The 21699-nt window shown below is 44.0% G+C and overlaps 1 long non-coding RNA gene across 1 annotated transcript; it reads right to left on the bottom strand.

Annotated features, from left to right (window-relative positions):
- Positions 1 to 786: 786 nt before the first annotated feature.
- On the bottom strand, positions 787 to 20079 carry LOC309514322. The gene is made up of 3 exons (XR_014211923.1): positions 19951 to 20079; positions 6741 to 6900; positions 787 to 2031 (listed from the first exon to the last, which is right to left on the bottom strand). It is a non-coding gene; the product is annotated as an uncharacterized lncRNA (long non-coding RNA).
- Positions 20080 to 21699: the final 1620 nt, after the last annotated feature.

The raw sequence follows: 21699 nt of genomic DNA, 5'->3' as shown, positions 1-21699 counted from the left end.
CACTGGCTTGACAAATCAGATGTATCTTTCCCCCACCCCATTCAGTCACACCTTCTCCTCCTTTATTTTATCACATTTCCCTTTTCAGTGCAAATTGTGGTTAGTGTTGTGAGGGGTGGGGTGGGGTGGGGACCTCTGTTAGCTTCAGTTCACCAAATTCCTGATTTTTCCAATATTAAAATCAGATCTCTACATTTCTGCAACAATTTGCAATTTACAAAAACCCTCATGAAAACTCACGAGTCTTTTAATGTATTCTAATAAACATATTTGTATGCAATGCTGACTCATATACACATTTTTGCAAAGCAAATATATTTTGCATGCTAATTTCATTCACATGTGCATTTTAATGCACACTACACAAGTATGTGCATTTGTGTACACATCAACTGAGTGGAAAACTGCATTACAAAATTCGTAGGAGTGCAAATTTCAAAGTATGGCTGTGTTTTGGCTCATGTATTGTTTCAAAAGGTGTGAATTCGCTAGGTTCGCCTTTAACTGAATTAAATTTCTGTACCATCCCTGGTTAGGGACGCAGGTGGTGCTGTGGGTTAAACCACAGAGCCTAGGACTTGCCGATCAGAAGGTTGGCGGTTTGAATCCCCGCCACGGGGTGAGCTCCCATTGCTCGGTCCCTGCTCCTGCCAACCTAGCAGTTCGAAAGCATGTCAAAGTGCAAGTAGATAAATAGGTACCGCTCCGGCGGGAAGGTAAACGGCATTTAGTCATGCTGGCCACATGACCCAGAAGCTGTACGCCAGCTCCCTCGGCCAGTAAAGCGAGATGAGCGCTGCAACCCCAGAGTCGTCCGCGACTGGATCTAATGGTCAGGAGTCCCTTTACCTTTACCCTTTACCATCCCTGGTTGGGACTGCACTGAATTAAATGCTGCCATTCGAAAGCAATTTGGAACATAGGAAGTTGCCTTATATTATTGAGTCAGACCATTAGCCTATCTAGCTCAGTATTGTCTACATGGATTGGCAGCAGCTCGGAAGGGTTTGAGGCAGAAGTCTCTCCCAGTTCTACTAGGAGGTGCCAGAGATTGAACTAGGAATCATTTGCATGCAAAGCACATACCCTAGCACTCAGTAAGGCCATTGAGCACAGTGTGTCTTACTTCCAAGTAAACATGCACAGGATTGTACTGTTAATTTCTCAGGTCAAACAGCATGTGCATTGCAATCCATAGATTTGCCATTATTACCAAATAATATAATACCACTGGGAGGCTTTTGCTCCCAGAAATATTACTAGCACTTGATGCTTTCTGCAATATAGATTTTATATCCACAGGGTTTCTTGTTTTAGTATGTAGCTGGACACAAAGTGCGATAGGGACAGAATGTACACAATTATACAAGGGCAGAATGTTCTCGGTTTCCATACTTAGAACAAAGTGCATAAAGAATATTAAAAAAAAACTTATTTTCAGCCAGAACCTCCTGTGTTGCACCTTCATCTTCAGGCTAGTAAGGTTTCATCACATCCTTGTAAATAACCTTAAATTGCTCAATGTTTGCGCGCACCTGTCAGTTACTGAACTAAGGCAGATAAATAAATGAATCCTTATCATACAGTAGAGAGCTACTAACGTATATGAGAAACCGCCACCCATTTAGTGTCCAAGCAAGAAAGAAGCAAAGCACACTTTGTGTCAGTTTGGCTTTTCTTTTAAGTGCAGGGTTTCTGATAGAGAAGTTCTGCAGTCGAAAAATCTGCTTTAAAAATACAAAACTCCGATCTCCCAAGCTTCATATTTGCAGACGCAATTTGCACAAGCTGGACACTTGATCCCCTTTGCAAAGTGGAAAGTTACAGGTATGCCCAGCACTTATCAGCCTTCCCAGTGAGATCAGGGAAATAGCATGCCGGGTACTGGCTATTCTTATAAACTTGAGCAAACAAAGCAATCACTTGTAAAATGTTTAGAACTGGGTCAAACTTTTCAGCCAGTGAGCACTGTCCTGGCCCCTCTGCCCTGTGTTTTCTTCATTACTTTTCTTTCTTTATTTCTGGCATTCACTGAGAATTGGAAAAAACAAAACAAAAACAGAATCAGGAATTCAGCCAAAGGCAGCACATTTCGGATGAAAATCATGAAAGCAAAGTTTTGAACCTTTTCCAGACAAAACGATTTAACACGATGGTCGAGGGTGGGGGGAGGGAATCAAGTTGCTTAAACTTGTTAGGGAAAAAATAGCTAAACTCAGAATAGGGTGGGATTGCATTGTTTAAAAAGTATCAATCTCTGTTGTGCAGCTTTGAAAAGATTGAAGGATGGGTGACTGACCACCCCTAAAACCAATTGTTTGTTCCTTTCTTTTGAGGATATTACTAAGATGGTAAACAGTCCACACAAGAAGAATTTAGTCTGCTTCAAAATTCTTATCCATATACAGAATTATCAATCAATATAGTTAGCAGAAGCAGTTGTAGAGGACAGGCTGCCACATACCAAACCCCGCCAGGCTCAGAGGGTGGTAGACCAGCCTTCCACTAGATTTCTGACAGACCTCCCCTTCACCACATTTCCCCCCACATTGGCTTAGGTTTGGACACAAACTAGTCTGTGAAACCATGGTTTGCTGCAGGTTTTGCAAACCATGGTTGTAGTTAAGCACAGTTAACCATTCATTCGTTTTTCACATTTCTATCCCGCCTTCTGCAGAACAACCAAGGTTGACATCTGCATTGCAGAAACCATGGTTAAGGCAATTTCCTCCAGCCCTTCTGCTTCAAAGGTGACACGCAAGCCTGCGTGGTTTCTCCCGTTGGACATGTTTTCTGGAAGTGGGCCTCGCTTGGATAAACCGTACCTCTTCCCGCTGCAATGTTGAAATCTTAACCAAAGTTAGTCTGAAGTCTTTCTGCTAGGGATTGTAGGAAAAGACCTGCCAAGGAAACTGAAAAACATCTTCATGTACGTGACAATGGCGGCAAGAGTCTTAATAGCACAAGAATGGAAGAATGAGGAAATCCCGACCAAAGAACTGTGACAAGAGAAACTGATGGACTATGCGGAATTGGCGAAATTGACACACAAACTGCGTGATAAGGACAACTGTGACTTTAAAGAAGAATGGGAACCTTTTACAAAGTACTTAAAGAAACAACAAAATGAACTGGACTCCTTGGCAGGTTTTGAATAAATATTCACAAACTCTTTATTGGTAATGTATAGATAGATAAGTTAAGGAACTTTACAATTTTATAATATGCAGAGAATAACATGTGTTGAAAAACCAGAGAGAGGAGCTGAGGGAAGTCTGGGGGGGGGTCTTCTTTGGGGGGGGAGGGGAAAATGGGGGGGGGAATGAGGATTATGTATTTGTGATAAACTGTTATGTTGAAATTCCTAATAAAAAATATTCAAAAAAAATTAGAAGAAATCTTAACCGAAATTAGGGCAGAAAACCATTGCCGTTAGTACCAACTGTACTGGCTGGTTCAGCGGCATGAGTAGGACTGCATTACTGACCTGGCTTCCCAGTGGTGAGCACTGGTTACCAAAAGAGGAATGGGGGACTTGGGGCAAGGCAGTAGGGAGCTTAGCGCAGTGTGGGTGCAACAAATGGATTGGCTCCGCTGCTTCCACACCATGCCAAGTTCCCTGCTGCCATGCTCCTCTACCTCTTCATAACTGTCCGTGGCACAGAGTCCTGAGAAGCCATCTCAGCTATGGAGTCCCACCCACGCTGCCTGCTTTTGGTTAAGTGTTATGGATGCAGTAGACCCAGATCTTTTGATAAGAACCATCTACAAATGACTCATTCAGTCTTTATGGAGCGCCGAGGGCCTTCTGGTGGTTCCCTCATTACGAGAAGCAAAGCTGCAGGGAACCAGGCAGAGGGCCTTCTCGGTAGTGGCGCCCGCCCTGTGGAACGCCCTCCCATCAGATGTCAGAGATAAACAACTACCTGACATTTAGAAGACATCTGAAGGCAGCCCTGTTCAGGGAAGTTTGTAATGTGTGACATTTTAATGTATTTTTAATCTTTGTTGGAAGCCGTCCAGAGTGCCTGGGGAGACCCAGCCAGATGGGTGGGGTACAAATAAATTTATTATTATTATTATTATTATTATTATTATTATTATTATTATTATTATTGAACTGCTGGTTCCAGGATCTGTACTCTGGTCTCACTGACCCATCAGTTTCATTCCATGTTCTTACAGCAGATCTGGGCAACTTGCAACACACCAAGCCAAACACAAGCCTACCAGCAGAATAGCAGACCACCTGCCATGTATCAATAGCCAGCCTGGGCTGGGTGTCTAGAACAGAAAATTGTGTATGTGTGTCAGATTTAGGGCAGGCTACAGTACATAACTGGTGGGGTGGTTTTAGGGAAGTGTGACTGCTTCGGCTGCACTGGGCGAAGCGCTGCAGGGGGTGCCACAACCATGCTGTAGAATGGAGCACAAGAGTCTGGGAGTGAATTTTAGCATCGTATGGGGCGCTGCTGAAATTTGAGAACCCTAAGTCTGCCGCTGACCGTGTTTGGTTTGGAGGCTCACATGCTGTGCAGGATGCCCTGAGGCTGGTGGTGGACAAAACTATCAATTTAGGTTTCTTTCAGTTCCTCATTTTCCCAATCTTATGTTCAGTTCTCCACATTTCCATGTTTTTGTGAATTAAAAGAAAAACTCACCAGCATTTTAAAGTGCATTTCCTCCCGAAACACACATTTCTGTAAGCAACCTTCTGCAATAAAAGGCATTTTCATGATATTTCTGATAATATATTGAATGTTTTGCATGCTTTCCACTTAATATATGCATTTTTTTGCACTCGTTTGGTCGGAGAAGTGCACCGAAAAATTCAAAGAAGTGCGCATATAAAGGATAGCTGCATTTCAACCCGTGAATTGTTTTTGGAAAATGTGCTTTAGGTAGGTTTGCATCAAATTGTTTTGCTCTGGAAATGCCAAGCTACTGTTTTGTAGAGAGGCATGGGACTGCTGCCATCCCATCACGCCTCTTTCCTTTTTTGTATTTTTTGTTTTAATCTCTAACAGGATGTGATGTCATTGTGTCTCCTGTCTCTCACATTCCTGGCTGTCAGGGATCTGGAAGATGCACTGTGTCACTGCATGCATGTTGTTTATTTTAATTGACTTACCTAAATAAGTCCTAGTCCAATACTTTAACCACTGCACCACACTGGCTATTAAACACTGTTATACAGTGTTTCAATGGGAAGGAACAGGGAGAGGAGACTTGGACTGGAAGCAGTTCTGTGTCTCTTATAACGTCTGGTTTTACCCCTCTAATCAAAGCAACAACAACAACAACAACAACAACAACAACAACCACTGTAATTGCAGTGGCAGGTATAGCTAGGTCTAGAGAAAGTGGTATGTTAGGAATGCTAATGACAGCAATTAAGAATGTGCCGAATATCAAAGGAAATGAGATGATATCTTCATACATGGCATGAAGTGGGATATGGAGTGAAGGTGTAATTAACCTCTTTGATGTTTACCGGGATGTCTTAATTCTTCTTAGAAGTGATATAGCAGGTTTAGCTACTGGCCTAGAATGGCAGGCTACATTTGAAAAAGAAAGTTTGATCCAAAATCTACTGGAGAGTAGGTGGGTGGAATAGAAGGCTCTGGTAATCTGGCTTCCCAACGTAAAGGTTGCTGCCAGTATCCAAGACGGAAAGGGGCAAGGCAATAAGAAGATTGGCAGTGTGCAGTGGTGAGAGCAGTGGGTTGGCTCTGCCGCTGTATCCGCACTGCACTGCCCTTCCAGCGCCTTCTCCTCCTGGTTACCTGCAATACCTGGAGATGCCAGGAATTGAACCTGAATCTTTTCACATGCAAAGCATGTGTGCTGGTCCGGGGGCGAGAGGCGAGGTCCGAGTCCAGTCTAAGGTCGATGGTGTGGTATGGAGGCTGTCCGTCAAAGCTGTACCTGGGTCCAAGGCAGGGAGTCGGGTGGGGTCAGGAACTCTGGCAGGAGAGCAGGACAGGGTGCAGGCTGGAACAGGCTAGCAACAACGTTGCTCCCGCAACCTGGGACTGGGGCTGACTGGCTTTTATCTGCCCCAAGGCATTGGGTGGCCCCGGTCCACAGGTGACTCACATCTCCTGGCCCGGAGGCGAGCACTCCCCCTGCGGGAACTTAGTTCCCTCTGCCTCTCTGCCCTGAGCCTCTGCAGTTCAGGAGAGGCTGGAGGGCTACCGGACCCAGAGGCAACCTCCTCTTCCCCTGACGGGGCTGAGAGTGGAGCACCTGCAGGCAATGGGTCCTCCATCACCTCAGGGGCCAGAACAGACTCAGCTGGTGCCTGCACCTGAGGATCCAGCACAGGTGAGGACCCTTCAGGCTCAGGCCCCAGCCCCGGCTCAGCTGGTTCTGGAGGCGGGAACTCCTGTGCAGGCTGGAATTCTTTAGGTTCAGCCTCTGAGTCCGAATCCCAGGCCATCACAGTGTGTGTTCAGCTGCTGAACTATGGCTCTTCTGTTTTGCTGGATTTTATAAAGGGGAATGACCTTGCAAACCAAGCCTACAGGCCATGGAATTTACATGCGTAAAGCTTATGCAAATGTCATCTTCCGTGAATGAATTCTACCAGGCTAAGGTGTCCGTTGACACATTGCCCAAAAGGAGGAAAAGCATCACAAAAGAGGGTGCAGATTTGCACAAAATTTACCTATGCCAATTTACATGCATGGATGCACATTTATAAACAATTGCTATCATTTAAATGGAAATATATTCACCATTGTGAGGAAGATCGTGACCAGGCGGCCTGCATGCCTGCTCATTCTGTTGTTCGAGTGCTCACTGTTGAAGGCAGCTTTTCACCAAAGAAGACTCCTTCAGATAGAGGGTTGTCCTCCAAGCAGAAGAGACATCGCATTTCTAATTGAGTCACCTTGGCTGTGGTATAAATGGAAAGATGGCAGGATTTCAGTAAAACAAGCAAACAAGTGGTGACTGCTGATGAGTCGCATCAAGGCCTCTTCTTCTCTGCCATCTTACAGTTCTGGGCCATAGGTCTAGAGGGAGAGAATTCCAGACACACCTTTCTAATATTGGAAAAGGAAGATGTTTTGTGACACGTGTGTGTTTGTGTGTGTGTGTGTGTGTGAATCCCATTGCTTGCATCTTCCTATTTCTCATTCCTAATGAAAACTATCTAACATTCAAGAAAATTCATGGGGGGATTTTGGCTGCGGTTGCTCTGTTTGCCGGGGAAAATGCAAAATTCTCTCACTCCTACTCACAAGTCCTCCATGTGGGATGGGTTTTAATAGGTAGGAGAGGATATATTAATTGCAATTTATCCATCCGGGCACCCACGTATGTGAGTTAAACAGAGTTTAAAGTCCCATCCTTAGCAGCAAAATTGAAGCATAGGAATAAGGCTGTGAAGCCTTCTTTTGAACAAGACTAACTATGAAGTAAGCTGCTTCCCTGTTTCCTTACCCCTTTTAACAAAGAATCAGACAACAGACTGAAAAGTAAGTTTAAAATACGATTTACTTACTCATAGTCTGGCATTGGTTCTCAGCTACAGCAGCAGTAAAAACTATGCAGGTAAAATATATTTGCAATAAAAACAGGCATGAGCTGGAGCTGGAGCAAGTGGAGGACATGTCTGCCCCCATCATCGGTCAAAGGAAGAGGGGGGGGGGAAGGAACAGGAAATACTTATTCGATTATTTCCGCTCAAGAGAGGAGAGGAAATCACATCACACAGAGCCCTCTCTACCAATTACATTTCTACAGTCTATGTCTCTGCCTATCAGCAATACAGCTGTATGGTCATTAGCTCCTAAACATACTAGCAAGCAAGAATTGTTGGATTTGACTGCAATCTCATCCTTTAGCCTTCTTCTTAACTCAGGAAACTTCTCCCCAGTCGTGTTCTCTCCCACGGTCTCTCTCCCATGCCTTAGGCTTTCTGCAGGACGCCCTCATTGCCATTCCACACCCTCCTGCTCTTTCGTGCTGCAGTGCTAAAAAACTCTTCCTCAATGTAATGCGGGATGAAAGGGGTGGTGTCTATTCATCCCATCTTCCAGAGAAAAAGATACTCAGGACCCTGGACAAATTGCCCTCTGACGGGCCCAACCTCCTCTTCCTCAGTGAGGCCTGGTGGTGGAGGACAGCAGCTTTCCTAAGTAGTAGTAGTTTGGATTTGATATCCTGCTTTATCACTACCCTAAGAAGTCTCAAAGCAGCTCACAATCTCCTTTCCTTTCCCTTCCTCACCCACAACAAACACTCTGTGAGGTGAGTGAGACTGAGAGACTTCAGGGAAGTGTGACTAGCCCAAGGTCACCCAGCAGCTGCATGTGGAGGAGAGGGGAAGCGAACCCAGTTCACCAGATTACGAGTCTACCACTCTTAACCACTACACCACACTGGCTCTAGCTGCCAGTTTAATTTCTCACTCTGACTTGGAGTAATACTAAGGTGGGAAATTTAAATGGTGGCTAGATTTAAAGAACAGTCTAGCAGGTATCAGCAGTGGGCCTTGCCCAGGGTGCTGATACCAGCTCTGCAACTATACAGTATACAGTAACTAAGCCTGGCTGCAGAGCCAGGTATACTGATGTGTAAAGCCTGAGAAACATTATCCCCAGAAGTCCCCAGTATTCAACCATGAAAGCCATGGATACAGCAGAACCAAGGGTATATTAAGAGATCTATGCTTTGAAGACCTGTACATCGCAATGGGGTAGTTTGGAGTGGTAGTGAACCAACTGAAGACCTTCCCAATGTCAACACCACTGCTAGATCAAGGGAACTTGCTCAATTCCCAGCTAGGAGTTTTGCCTGGCAAAGTGGACCAGAGTGACAGCTGTGAAGACTGATGGCTCTTTAGAAGCCAGCCAGGATTTTGATAAATGGAAAAAATGTGATTGTTGCCCCTCCCCCTCCCCTTTTTTATGTGTAGGTGAGATTTGCTGATTGACAGCTCTGCTTACCCTCCTGATATCTACACACGACCCTCACTCCTAATGGAGAGCCTTGGCTAAATGATCAAACTGACTTTTCCACTGTGGTTTCTCCCTCTCAAAAATATCAGTGCGGAATGATGGACATTTACAGCAAGTCATGCTTGTGGGTCTGAGCACATTGCGGCGCATGCATTTTTGCAAGGCGATCTCCCCTAGTTTAACACATGTAGATGCATTTTTCTACGGATTTCTTGGCTGGAGATACAGTGGTACCTTGGGTTACAGATGCTTCAGGTTACTTCCAGGTTTTGGTGCTCGCACATGCGCAGAAGTGCCGAATCGCAACCCACAGCACATGCGCAGACGCAGCGCTGTGGGTTGCGAACGCGCCTTCCTCATAGATCACGTTCACAACCCGAGGTTCCACTGTATATCAGTATATCATAATGTTTAGCTGTTGATACATTGTGATGTTGAAAACCAGATATCGCCCAGCCCTGCAGGAGAACTGCATTTGGAGAACTTTGCATTTTGAAGGATGGTCTGTGCGTTAACCTGCGTATTATTTCAATAAGTGTGAATTAGGTAGGTACACCTTTAAATGGAAGTGGGATCAAATTTCTCTAGCATCCCAAGTTCTCTGCTCCCATGGAGGTGGGAGGAAAAACAGGAATGGCTTCTCAGTGGATGACCCCACCTGTCCATTTCCTGTGCTTTCCTTTCTTCCACATCCCTCCCTCACCTTGTGCATTTCCAGATATTGCCTGTGGTGAAGATGACCACATACATTTCTGCTGCTGGGGTACCAGCTTGGGAGGATGGGAAGTGCAAGGTGTGCAGGTGGGTTCAGAAGCAGTAATGGCTGAGCATGATGCTGGTCCCTGCCCCCGGCATCCACTGCCAGAAGTGGCAGTCTCACTCTACCCAATGGTAGGACTGGCCCTGGACTTCAGTGGGACAAGACTTCCAGGTAGGTTTATTTCGGAGTTCAGCCTGGCACTTAACCCATCTTTGTATGACAAGCTGAACCTTATTAAATGCCAACTTCCATGCAGTTGTCAAAGGTACAGTACACAAGCCCTGGACTTCTGTGCAATTGTTAATTTCATATATAATTCTTCCTCCCTCTTTTTCTCTCTTCTCCAGCTGCTTGAGCAACCTTCTAGGAATAAAATGGGCAAAGGCAAGACTCATAAAGGCAAGACACGGAGCAATGGATCCAAACTACAAGAAAGAAGATTCCACCTAAACATTAGGAAGAACTTCCTGACAGTAAGAGCTGTTCGACAGTGGAATTTGCTGCCAAGGAGTGTGGTGGAGTCTCCTACTTTGGAGGTCTTTAAGCAGAGGCTTGACAACAATATGTCAGGAGTGCTCTGATGGTGTTTCCTGCTTGGCAGGGGGTTGGACTTGATGGCCCTTGTGGTCTCTTCCAACTCTATGATTCTATGATTCTATAAAAGCTATAATTTTAAAATAATAATTCATTAATAGATTTCAGTTATTTAATCCAAGAAGCCCTTTCTGTGACCTAGTTGTGTGTGTAAGTTTTAAAAGAGTTATTATAAGGACACCAAGTAAATAATCTTTTCAGCTTATGCTGAGTCATAATGTTAACATTCATATCTGAACATTGAATTGATGGTTAATAGGATCTTGATACAGATAATAGGTAAAGGTAAAGGTACCCCTGACCATTAGGTCCAGTTGCAGACAACTCTGGGGTTGCAGCGCTCATCTCGTTCTATAGGCCGAGGGAGCCGGCGTTGTCTGCAGACAGCTTCCGGGTCATGTGGCCAGCATGACTAAGCTGCTTCTGGCGAACCAGAGCAGTGCATGGAAACGCCATTTACCTTCCCGCCAGAGTGGTACCTATTTATCTACTTGCACTTGACGTGCTTTCGAACTGCTAGGTGGGCAGGAGCAGGGACCGAGCAACGGGAGCTCACCCCATCACAGGGATTCGAACCGCCGACCTTCTGATTGGCAAGCCTTAGGCTCTGTGGTTTAGACCACAGTGCCACCCGCATCCCTTGATACAGATAATAATCTGCCCCATATCTAGCACAGGATTAGAAATGCAAAACGGCCACCAAACTCCATGGATTTAATTTACTGAGCTGGGTGGGGAGAGCATAGAGAAAGGGCTCTTCCAGGTAACCTCTTTATTCAGCAGCCATCCTGATTTCCTTGCAAAAAATTTATGTAGTGGTTATGTAGTGGTTAGGCTATGGGCACCTCCAGCTGTTCTGGTTGTTCATTCATGATGATTTGTGAACATGTGATGATATTGTCTGCAAAAAGTCCTTTATAAAAAGAGAGACAGAGAGAGAAATGAATTTGTTGCACTAGGGAAACAAAGCCTTTTAATCCGCTTTACTTGCCCAAATTCCAGTATATGCCTGGTTCCCCCCTCAAAATATTGGCAGTCAGGAGGACTCAAAGGCAGAACAAAATGCATCTTTCTTCTAAAGCAGGATATAACTTTCATCACTAAAACTGGTCCGCGGTACTTTATTTAGATAGGCTATCAGGCTACATTTTGGCATCCTGCTCTCTCAATGTTAAAAAATAAAACTGCTCTCATCGCTTCTGTATTTGGCCAGGCAATAGCTTGTCGGATTATTCTGAACACGTCTGGAAAAAGCTTCCGTTGGTTGAAATCGAGCCAAAGTATGCGTGCGGAGAGAAGCAAATGGCCAGTTGTAACGTTTTTTGCCAACAGCTTCCTTAGTCAAGCAAATCAAGTGCCACTATTATCAGCACTAGAATCAGATAGCTTGAGATTCTGCTGCCCTTTGAAAAATTTCCCTAAGCTATGACACTGTAGTGGAAAATCCCCAGCTCTTAGGTGGTACAAGAGAAGAAGTAATAATTTACCTGTTGCTGTGTTGTGTACAGTATATATATAAATATATGTGCAGGCTTGCTTTCCAGGTAAGCAGGTTCCCCATGCAGGATTATGGGACTGAGCCAAGAAAAAGTAAGAGCACCCAGAAAGCTTAAAACAAAACGCATTGGAGGATTCCCTGGTCCTGAATGGGGTAACTGTGCCCCTGAAGGACCAGGTGCGCAGCCTGGGAGTCATTTTGGACTCACAGCTGTCCATTGAGGCACAGGTTAATTCTGTGTCCAGGGCAGCTATCTACCAGCTCCACCTGGTACGCAGGCTGAGACCTTACCTGCCTGCAGACTGTCTCGCCAGAGTGGTGCATGCTCTGGTTATCTCCTGCTTGGACTACTGCAATGCGCTCTACGTGGGGCTACCTTTGAAGGTGACCTGGAAACTGCAATTAATCCAGACTGGTGACTGGGAGCGGCTGCTGAGACCACATAACACCGGTTTTGAGAGATCTGCATTGGCTCCCAGTACATTTCCGAGCACAATTCAAAGTGTTGGTGCTGACCTTTAAAGCCCTAAACGGCCTCGGCCCAGTATACCTGAAGGAGCGTCTCCACCCCCATCATTCAGCCCGGACACTGAGATCCAGCGCTGAGGGCCTTCTGGCGGTTCCCTCATTGTGAGGTTACAGGGAACCAGATAGAGGGCCTTCTCAGTAGTGGCGCCTGCCCTGTGGAACACCCTCCCATCAGATGTGAATAAGCAGCTATCCTATCTTTAAAAGACATCTGAAGGCAGCCCTGTTCAGGGAAGTTTTTAATATTTAACGCTGTACTGATTTTAACACTTGATTGGGAGTCGCCCAGAGTGACTGGGGAAACTCAGCCAGATGGGCGGGGTATAAATAATAAATTATTATTATATTATATTATTATGTACAGATGGAAACATAGGGAGCTGCCTTATGCAGACCATTGACTCGTCTAGCTCAGTACCCTGAACACTGACTGGCAGCAGCTCTCCAGGCTTTCAGACACTCCCAACCTCAACTGGAGATTCTGGAAATTAAACTGCGAGGGGGTAAACTATAGATCCCAGGATTGTTTGGAAGTTGGGATGTGCGTTACATAGTCAGTCAGAGCAAGTGAAGGTAGCTGACGGAGGGCAAGTGAAGGCAATTGAAATAAGCTGACTTTTCCACAGGACCGCTGAAAAAAATCACTAGGGAAAAGGAGCCAGTTGCTGGAAATGTGGTTTGTTGGGGGGAGGGGGGAAATGAAAACCTTTTCCTCAGCCCTTTGAAAAATAACTCATGAAAATAATGTAGATCACATCTATTTTGCTGCCGCTACACTTATTCAGAAATCATAATTATTTGTAGCTTCCCACTGGGTGGCCATAATGGCCACAGTGGCTTTTGCTACGCATTGTCACTACATAATATTATTTTTTAAAAAAATAAAATAAAAAATAAACTGAAACACTTAACTGTCAGAATGACTTCCACTACAGAATAATAGTTTTGTGAGAGTGCTGTTGGAGAGACATAAAATACCCATCTCAAGTTCTGAGGGTAATCTGGGGAGAAGGAATGGCTTATTTATCTTCCCAAAAAGCTTGTGAGGTAAGCTGATGGGCCTAAGAAACAGGTATTGCACACCATGGCAACCTTGGAGCAGTGAGAGATTCCAGGGGTTTGGAAATGAAGCACAGCTGTGGTGTCTTTATGATATGGCGTATTTATACATATATACAATCTGAGCCTATGATGTTGGGGTTTACAGCATTTGTTGTTGTTGTTTAGTCGTTTAGTCGTGTCCGACTCTTCGTGACCCCACAGACCAGAGCATGCCAGGCACTCCTGTCTTCCACTGCCTCCCGCAGTTTAGTCAAACTCATGCTGGTAGCTTCAAGAACACTATCCAACCATCTCGTCCTCTGTTGTCCCCTTCTCCTTGTGCCCTCAGTCTTTCCCAACATCAGGGTCTTTTCCAGGGAGTCTTCTCTTCTCATGAGGTGGCCAAAGTACTGGAGCCTCAGCTTCAGGATCTGTCCTTCCAGTGAGCACTCAGGGCTGATTTCCTTCAGAATGGAGAGGTTTGGTCTTCTTGCAGTCCATGGGACTCTCAAGAGTCTCCTCCAGCACCATAATTCAAAAGCATCAATTCTTTGGCAATCAGCCTTCTTTATGGTCCAGCTCTCACTTCCATACATCACTACTGGGAAAACCGTAGCTTTAACTATATGGACCTTTGTTGGCAAGGTGATGTCTCTGCTTTATAGCATAATCACCCCAATAGGCATTTGCTTCTCCGATAGGCACAGCCTTGGACTCAAGTTAACTCTCATACATTGCTCTCTCTCACTCTTTCTCCAGCTCTCTGCTTTCCTTCCAGGTCAGATCACTACAACTCAACATTTAGAAAAGGACTATGGAACTTTGCTTCAGTATATAATCACGGCACTGAGACTTCTATAGACACAAAGCTGGAAATGACTCGTCATTACCAACAATGAAAGAGTGGTTTTCAAAATTAACGGAGTTAGCTGAGACAGAGAAATTGACATGCTTAATCAAACAAAAGTCATTGTTAACATTTACTAGAGATTGGAAACCTCTCATAAACTTTTTTCATGAAAAAGAAAATGAAATCATGACGTTTGGATTTGAAGATAATGCTTGTTTATAGAAAGTGGTGTTGCTGGGTGTTATATTGGATTAAGTGAATATTGTTTATATATAGTGGGCAGACATCGGAAGTTCTATATTTTCTTAATTGTATTTCTCTCTCTCTCTTTTAATATCTTTTCTACTTCTTATTCTCTCTCTCCCCCTCTCCCCAATTCTCTCTATGCTTTTATTTTATTTAGATTAATGCTATGGTTTGGATAAAAAAGGTATTTTATATTAAGCTTTGTATTTCCCTTCATAAACCTCAACAAAAATTTACTATAAAAAACTACAACTCAACTCTACACTCAGGCTTTGTCCTTTTAATTATCTGTAAGTTGCGGGACACCACCCTTTTGCCATCTCACCCAGAACCTCTTTCCTTTGTTCCCCTTAATGGCTCATCACCCTGGCTATTACCTCATCAAGAAGCTAGCCTGCCTTATATTTTAACACTTGCTGGATCCAGGGATTAGTGGGGTCTGGCATACAGTTTAACGCCCCAAACGCATCACTGTGATTAGTGCACAGCTTTCGAATCCAAGTCTCGTATGACACTCTGCTCACTACAGCCCTCAAGGAAATGCCTTCTGTGTTGGAAACTGCATTTAACAGTTGAAGCGACCCTTAGTAAAAGAGGTCAGAGTTTGATTTAAAAGAAGCCTCGTCTCTCTCCAGAGATACTTAAGAGTGTTATCCAAGATGGGAAAGGAATTCAGAATATGCCACATGCTCATTCACACCCTAGGAAGCTCACTCTGAGTTGCAGGCTTTTGGAAACACACTTTCCAGAAGGAAACATAACCTACAACACAAGGAGATGGGGGCGGCGCAGGATCAGTAAATAAAATGTGTCTCCCTGTAAGGGAACATCAAAAGAAACATGTTTTTGTTTCAAAAGCCGCAGGGATGGTGTAAGTTCGCTGACCTATGTAAACATTTTGCAATGGGGCAAAGTAAGAAAACGATCAGAGTCGTGAAAGAAAACCTGAATAAAAGCAGAAGCAATTGCTTCAGCGAGCAAAACGGGATCCTTTTCCAGTACACAGCAATAATGTTTCCTGAAGCGGGTTCTTGCCAACTTAAAAAGGCTGGATCTGCTATTCGCTGTGAGTTTGAGATGTTCCGCCTGTTCACAGATGGCTGGATTATGATGATGATGATGGATGTCGCACCATCTGTGCACATGGCGTTTTGCAGTATGTAACCCAAAAAAGGACAAGTCCCTGTTCCAAGGAAATTACAGTCTAAAGTTTGACAACAAGGACTGGCCAAAGGGAGAGGAAGGCTGGGCAGAGCAAATGCTTAGCATGCAAAATTCCCCAAGGGACATTCCTGACAGCTCTAGTTTTACAAAAGGATCAAGTGGCATCTGATGCAGAAGGAAAATGCCTCCCCCAGACCCTGGAGAGGTCTTTGGACTGAACTACAGTGGTGCCCCGCAAGACGAATCCCTCGCAAGACGGAAAACCCGCTAGACGAAAGGGTTTTCCGTTTTGGAGGTGCTTCGCAAAACGAATTTCCTATGGGCTTGCTTCGCAAGACGACAATGTCTTGCGAGTTCCTGCTGGGGTTTTTTCCTCCCCCCCCTTTTTCTAAGCCGCTAAGCTGCTTATCAGCTGATCTGATCAGCAGATAAGCCGCTAAAAGCCGCTAATAGTGCTAATCCGCTAATCCGTCAATGGGCTTGCTTCGCAAGACGAAAAAACCGCTAGACGAAGAGAATCACAGAACGGATTCTTTTCGTCTTGCGAGGCACCACTGTACTATGATTTAACTAAGTTCACCAAATTAGTTCAAAAAGCTCTGAGCTACACTTGAAAGTGATTTCCATAACTTCCAGGTGAACTGAATGTGAATTGAGTTCATCTGGGAGTATGACTTTGAATGGTTTCTGATTCATCTTCCAAGTTCATTCTCTTACATGCGTTTTGAAGTGTAGGTGGGTTCCCACGAGGCAAGACACAGCGATAACAGCAAGAACCTTTATAACTGGGAAACAGGGGCAAAGCAACTGCCTATATACATTCCTGAAGGCCTGGGCCACTCCTACCCCCAACACGATTGGCTGTCTAAACTTCCAAGCTGCAAATCATGACTCAGAGTTCAAGGGCCAATGGCAGAGGCCAAATGTCCTGAAATGTTCTGTGATTGGACATCATGTATCAAATCAGAACACAGGAGCTCAGAATCCTTGGTCCAGACTCAAGTTCAGGCAACCACAGACCACTGTATACGTAACAGTTTTTTGCTCTGTATGTGTGTGTGTTGATGGTTTGTTAGCCTTCTTAAGTATGTTTTAGACTTCAGCACAGCAGCCAGTCACGTTCTGAATGCTGAAAAAGAAATTGCTGAGGAGGGTTTGAACTTGAATAGAACTGTGAACAAAATGTGAACTGAAGTTCATTTTGTAAAAGGGGTGAATGTGAACTGGAGTTAGTTCCTCTTTGGACATGTTGAATTTGACTTTATAAACTCATTCCCAGTGCCTGCTACCTGGCCCCATTAAAAACATTCAGAACAGTGACAGATAGGTAGCCGTGTTGGTCTGCCATAGTCAAAATAAAAAAATTCCTTCCAGTAGCACCTTAAAGACCAACTAAGTTAGTTCTTGGTATGAGCTTTTGTGTGCATGCACACTTCTTCAGATACACAGTGTATCTTTAAGGTGCTACTGGAAGGAATTTTTTTATTCAGAACAGTGGTTTGCATGGCCCACTAAGGAAGACAATAATACAATAAAATCAAACATTGTAACATTATTCAAAATACAGTTAAAACTATTTGACTTAATTAATTCAATAATAATAATAAATAAATAAATTTTTATTTATTTATTTATTTTAAAATGATATTTATTAAAAGTTTAACAATTAGAAAAAAAGGACAACAGAAAGTTACAATACATTAAAAAACAACAAAAAAACCAAAAAGCAGAATAAAAAAAGAATACAGCACAACAATAATAAAAAAGAAGAAACAAAAACATTTAAAAACAAAAACATTTAAAAACACATCCAGTATTTCCATATCATTGTTTTTCATTTACTTATTTCACCAACCTCCTCACACCTCCCTTTTTTGTATTCTAATTCAATTTAGCTATTTCTGCAAATCCTTTCCATCTTACTCAATTTTTGTTCTATAATTTACCTTAACCCAATCTAACCTTATATTTTACACTTTGGCCCATTAACAATCCATTTTTACTTAATTCTTTATAACATTTCTGCTAAGACAATGTAACTTCATACCAGCATCCTTCTAACATTCATTAATTTTGCTATATTTTTGTAAATATACTTTAAATTTTTTCCAATCTTCTTCCACCAACTCTTCTCCCTGGTCTCGGATTCTGCCAGTCATTTCCGCCAGTTCCATGTAGTCCATCAGCTTCAATTTTTTATTTATACCCCGCCCTTCCTGGTTCAGAAAACCGGGCTCAGGGCAGCTAACAACAAATTTAAAACACTTAATTGATGCAACAAAAACAGCATAAAACGTGAATAACAATAAATTCAGAATTCAAAAATCAATTTAGGGGGGAAATCCATCCAATAAACATTAGATGATCACCAGGGCTAGCTGGCTAAATTAGTCCTATTTGGGCCAGCAAGGAGACCAGGGGAGAATTAGCTGTGGGATCCCAGAGCGGGTAATCTTTATAAAAAGGGGAGGGGGAGGGAAGGAAGGGGAATAAAAGATCAGGCTAAGTTCTAATTGAAAGCCAGGCAGAATAGCTCTGTATGACAGGCCCTGTGGAAGGAAGTTAAACAGATGATCTTGAGCCAGTGATACAAGCTTTTCAAAATCTGATAGTCATTTATACCTCCAGTGCCCCCCTGCTGCCCCCTGCCTCTTAGCACCCTCCTAGCTAATACCATTGCCCCACCCAGGGGGTGGGACCACTCCCTTTTGAAAACATTGGACTGCAGGGTAGGGATAGCTATGTAGCTTTCCATCAGCACAGTGACACACATATTTATGGAAAATTCCATTTCTTGTAAGCCGAATGGTTCAGAGGGTGAGCCTTTCACTTTGGGTCCAGAGAGCTTCTAAGCAACAGCCGGATTCTTTTTGTGCAAATCTAAGATGCCGGGGTGTGCGTCCCTCCCTGCTTTAACTCTCCTTTTAATTTATTTAGAATGTTACTTTACGGAAATTCTGGCTTTGTGTTTGAAAATGCCAACATGAGAGCTAAAAATGCTGCACCTTCTATATATATATATATTTCGAAAATGTAAGTAAGAGGGTTAATTCTTGCATGGCTACTATTTGGAATGATTTTAGCACATGTTCAGCCTGACCTTATACATAGAATCATAGAATTGTAGAGTTGGAAGGGACTACGAGGGTCATCTAGTCCAACCCCCTGCAATGCAGGAATCTTTTGCCCAGCATGGGGCTTGAACCCACAACCCAGAGATTAAGAGTCTCATGCTCTACAAAGGTGGATACATGTTTATTTGGATGTGAGTGCCGCTGAGTTCTGTGGAACCTATAAGTGAATGTGTACCGGAATGTAGTCTTAATCCTGGGGCTAGTTGTGGACATTTTGCTACCCTGGTTAAGTGCAGTACAATCAACGTGATGCAACCCAGAGTCCCTTTTCGGTGCCCTGGAGGATGCCTGATAAAAGATTATTTATTGCTTTGTTGCCACCCTTAAAAATATTGCCCCCCTGAGTGACTGCTTGCCTTGATTCTGCTCTCAAGTTGGCCCTATTTAATTGTAGTCAAGACCAGAACCAAAGTGTTTTTCTCCTTGGTGGACATAGCTGTGTCCTCCAACGGTGCTACACCATAATCTCTCTCTCTCTCTCTCTCTCTCTCTCTCTCTCTCTCTCTCTCTCCCTGCCCACTGGCATTTATTGCATGAAGCAGCCCCCTCACATTTGGGCTGGCCCTGCTTGTAATATTCATATAACAAAGTAAGAGCCTTGCTTGATCAAACCATAGCTCCATCTGATCCAGTATCCTGCTTCCAGCAGAGGACAGCAAGCGAGGAAGGGGACTTAACTCTTTCCTCTGTTGCCCTGTCAAAACCCCCCTCTCCCCAGTTGCTATTTACATGGGGAGGAAAACCCCCATTGGCATCATCTTCAGAAGAGGGGTTTTCTTCCAGTCCATAAGAGGGGGAGAGATGTTGAAATCCCCCTCCCTGCGATTTCAACAATTATCAGCACCCTTCCCTCGCCATTCATTTGGTGTTATGAGCTTTTCTTAAACCGAACAAATCTGCACATCAAAAGCGAAGACACGTTTAACGCTGCATCCAGTTTGGCCCTGAGTGAAAACGTGGTTTTCTTCTTCTTTTTTATTAAAGATTTTCTTGATTTACAAAAGTGTGTTCAATGTCTCTCTCTCGTATATATTTTTTCCCCATGTAACATTTTTACAAATCAGTTTCATTTGTTGAGACATTGGGAAGAAAATGGGGGAAGAGGTGGAGGGGGGGGAAAGATGGGTGGGGATGGGGTCGGGTGGCGATGTTCCTATTTTACTTACTATATGTAGGGTTTGGTGTCAGCGTTGCTTGTGCAGGTTCTTTGCTGTTCACTTGTGTTCCTTTGGTGACGAGAGAGGTTGGGGTTGGCCTAGGGTGTGGTTGTTCATTTGTGCTTGGCTGTGGTGGTCTTTGTCTGAATGAAAACGTTTTCAAGAAAGCACACTCAAGAGAGTGACCTTGCCATCGCTCCCCTGAACTTGCCTTTCGGAAGGGAAGGTCCCGTGGGTTCAGAGTCTAGCCGTGCATTGATCACATGCGTCAATGATGCAGCTAAATATGTTACAAGCACACGGTCTTGTTTCTTACCCCTTGTTTGTGTTTGTCCTGGACTCTCAGGGAACAGACTGAAGCCGCTCTTTCCTCACTGCCACTGGCTCAGGTTCCTGCCTCTGTATGCTGTGTGCTGTTCCCTCTGGTTTCAACAGGCTTCCTCTGGAGAGAGCCCTGGGCATGACCCAAGGTTCAGGAAAGTGTCCCTCTTCTACGTGACTTCACCCATGTCAGGGAGCTGGTTTGTGTTTACAAAACCTCAGGCTGCCGAATGAGTCCATCGTCAGCGACAAGGACTCTCCTTGTACGCTCAAGCAGTAATTGGAGAAACAAGAGGCAGGCGGCAACTGGCTCCCGAGCAACTCATCAGCATTATTAAATAGAAACAAATCGGACAATGCTGGGTTTGGGGCGGGTACCTGTGACCCCCGGTTTGTGTATCAATTACTCAGTTTGGGGGCAGTGCAAAATACAGGGTTCGCAGCACAAAACGAGTGCAAAATTTTGGCACCGGTTTGGAGTGAGTCAGACAATGTTGGATTTTGGGGTGTTAACTGCAAACCCCGGTTTGATGTTTCAATTATGCTTGGGGGGCTCCACGAAATGTAAGGCTCGTTGTACCAAATGGTACCAAATGAGTACAAAACTTTGGCATCAGTTGGTAGGAGAATCCCAAAACTGGAGGTTCCTATTTAATAGAGCTCTGCTCTTACTCTGCCCTAGACATCAGGGGCCCATCATCTGCGTACCTTCTTGGGACTTGTGGGGGACTTGAGACTTGAGCATTTTGAAATATCTCAGGAGTGTTTGTTTGGTGCTTGAAGGACTTTGGGGCACAGTCCTATTGCACAGAATTGCATAAAATTTACATATCTGTTATACATATATGTATAGATGCGTCTGGGCCCCTCTGTAGTAGTAGTAGTAGTAGTAGTAGTAGTTGTTTAATAATAATAATAATAATAATAATAATAATAATAATAATAATTTAATATTTATACCCCACCCATCTGGCTGGGTTTCCCCAGCCACTCTGGGCAGCTCTCAACTGAATATTAAAAACACAACACAGCATTAGACATTAAAAACTTCCCTAAACAGGGCTGCCTTCAAATGTCTTTTAAAAGCAATGACAAACCTAGACAGCATCTTAAAAAGCAGAGACATCACCTTGCCAACAAAGGGCCATCTAGTTAAAGCTATGGTTTTCCCAGTAGTGATATAGGGAAGTGAGAGCTGGACCATAAAGAAGGCTGATCGCCGAAGAATTAATACTTTTGAATTATGATACTGGAGGAGACTCTTGAGAGTCCCATGGACTGCAAGAAGATCAAACCTATCCATTCTGAAGGAAATCAGCCCTGAGTGCTCACTGGAAGGACAGATCCTGCAGCTGAGGCTCCAATATTTTGGCCACCTCATGAGAAGAGAAGACCCCCTGGAAAAGACCCTGATGTTGGGAAAGATGGAGGGCACAA

The sequence above is a fragment of the Podarcis vaucheri genome (genome assembly GCF_965113315.1).
Source record: "Podarcis vaucheri genome assembly, chromosome: 11".
Taxonomy (NCBI): domain Eukaryota; kingdom Metazoa; phylum Chordata; class Lepidosauria; order Squamata; family Lacertidae; genus Podarcis; species Podarcis vaucheri.
Note: the sequence above shows the minus strand (reverse complement) of the source record. Positions and strands in the feature narration are given on the sequence as shown.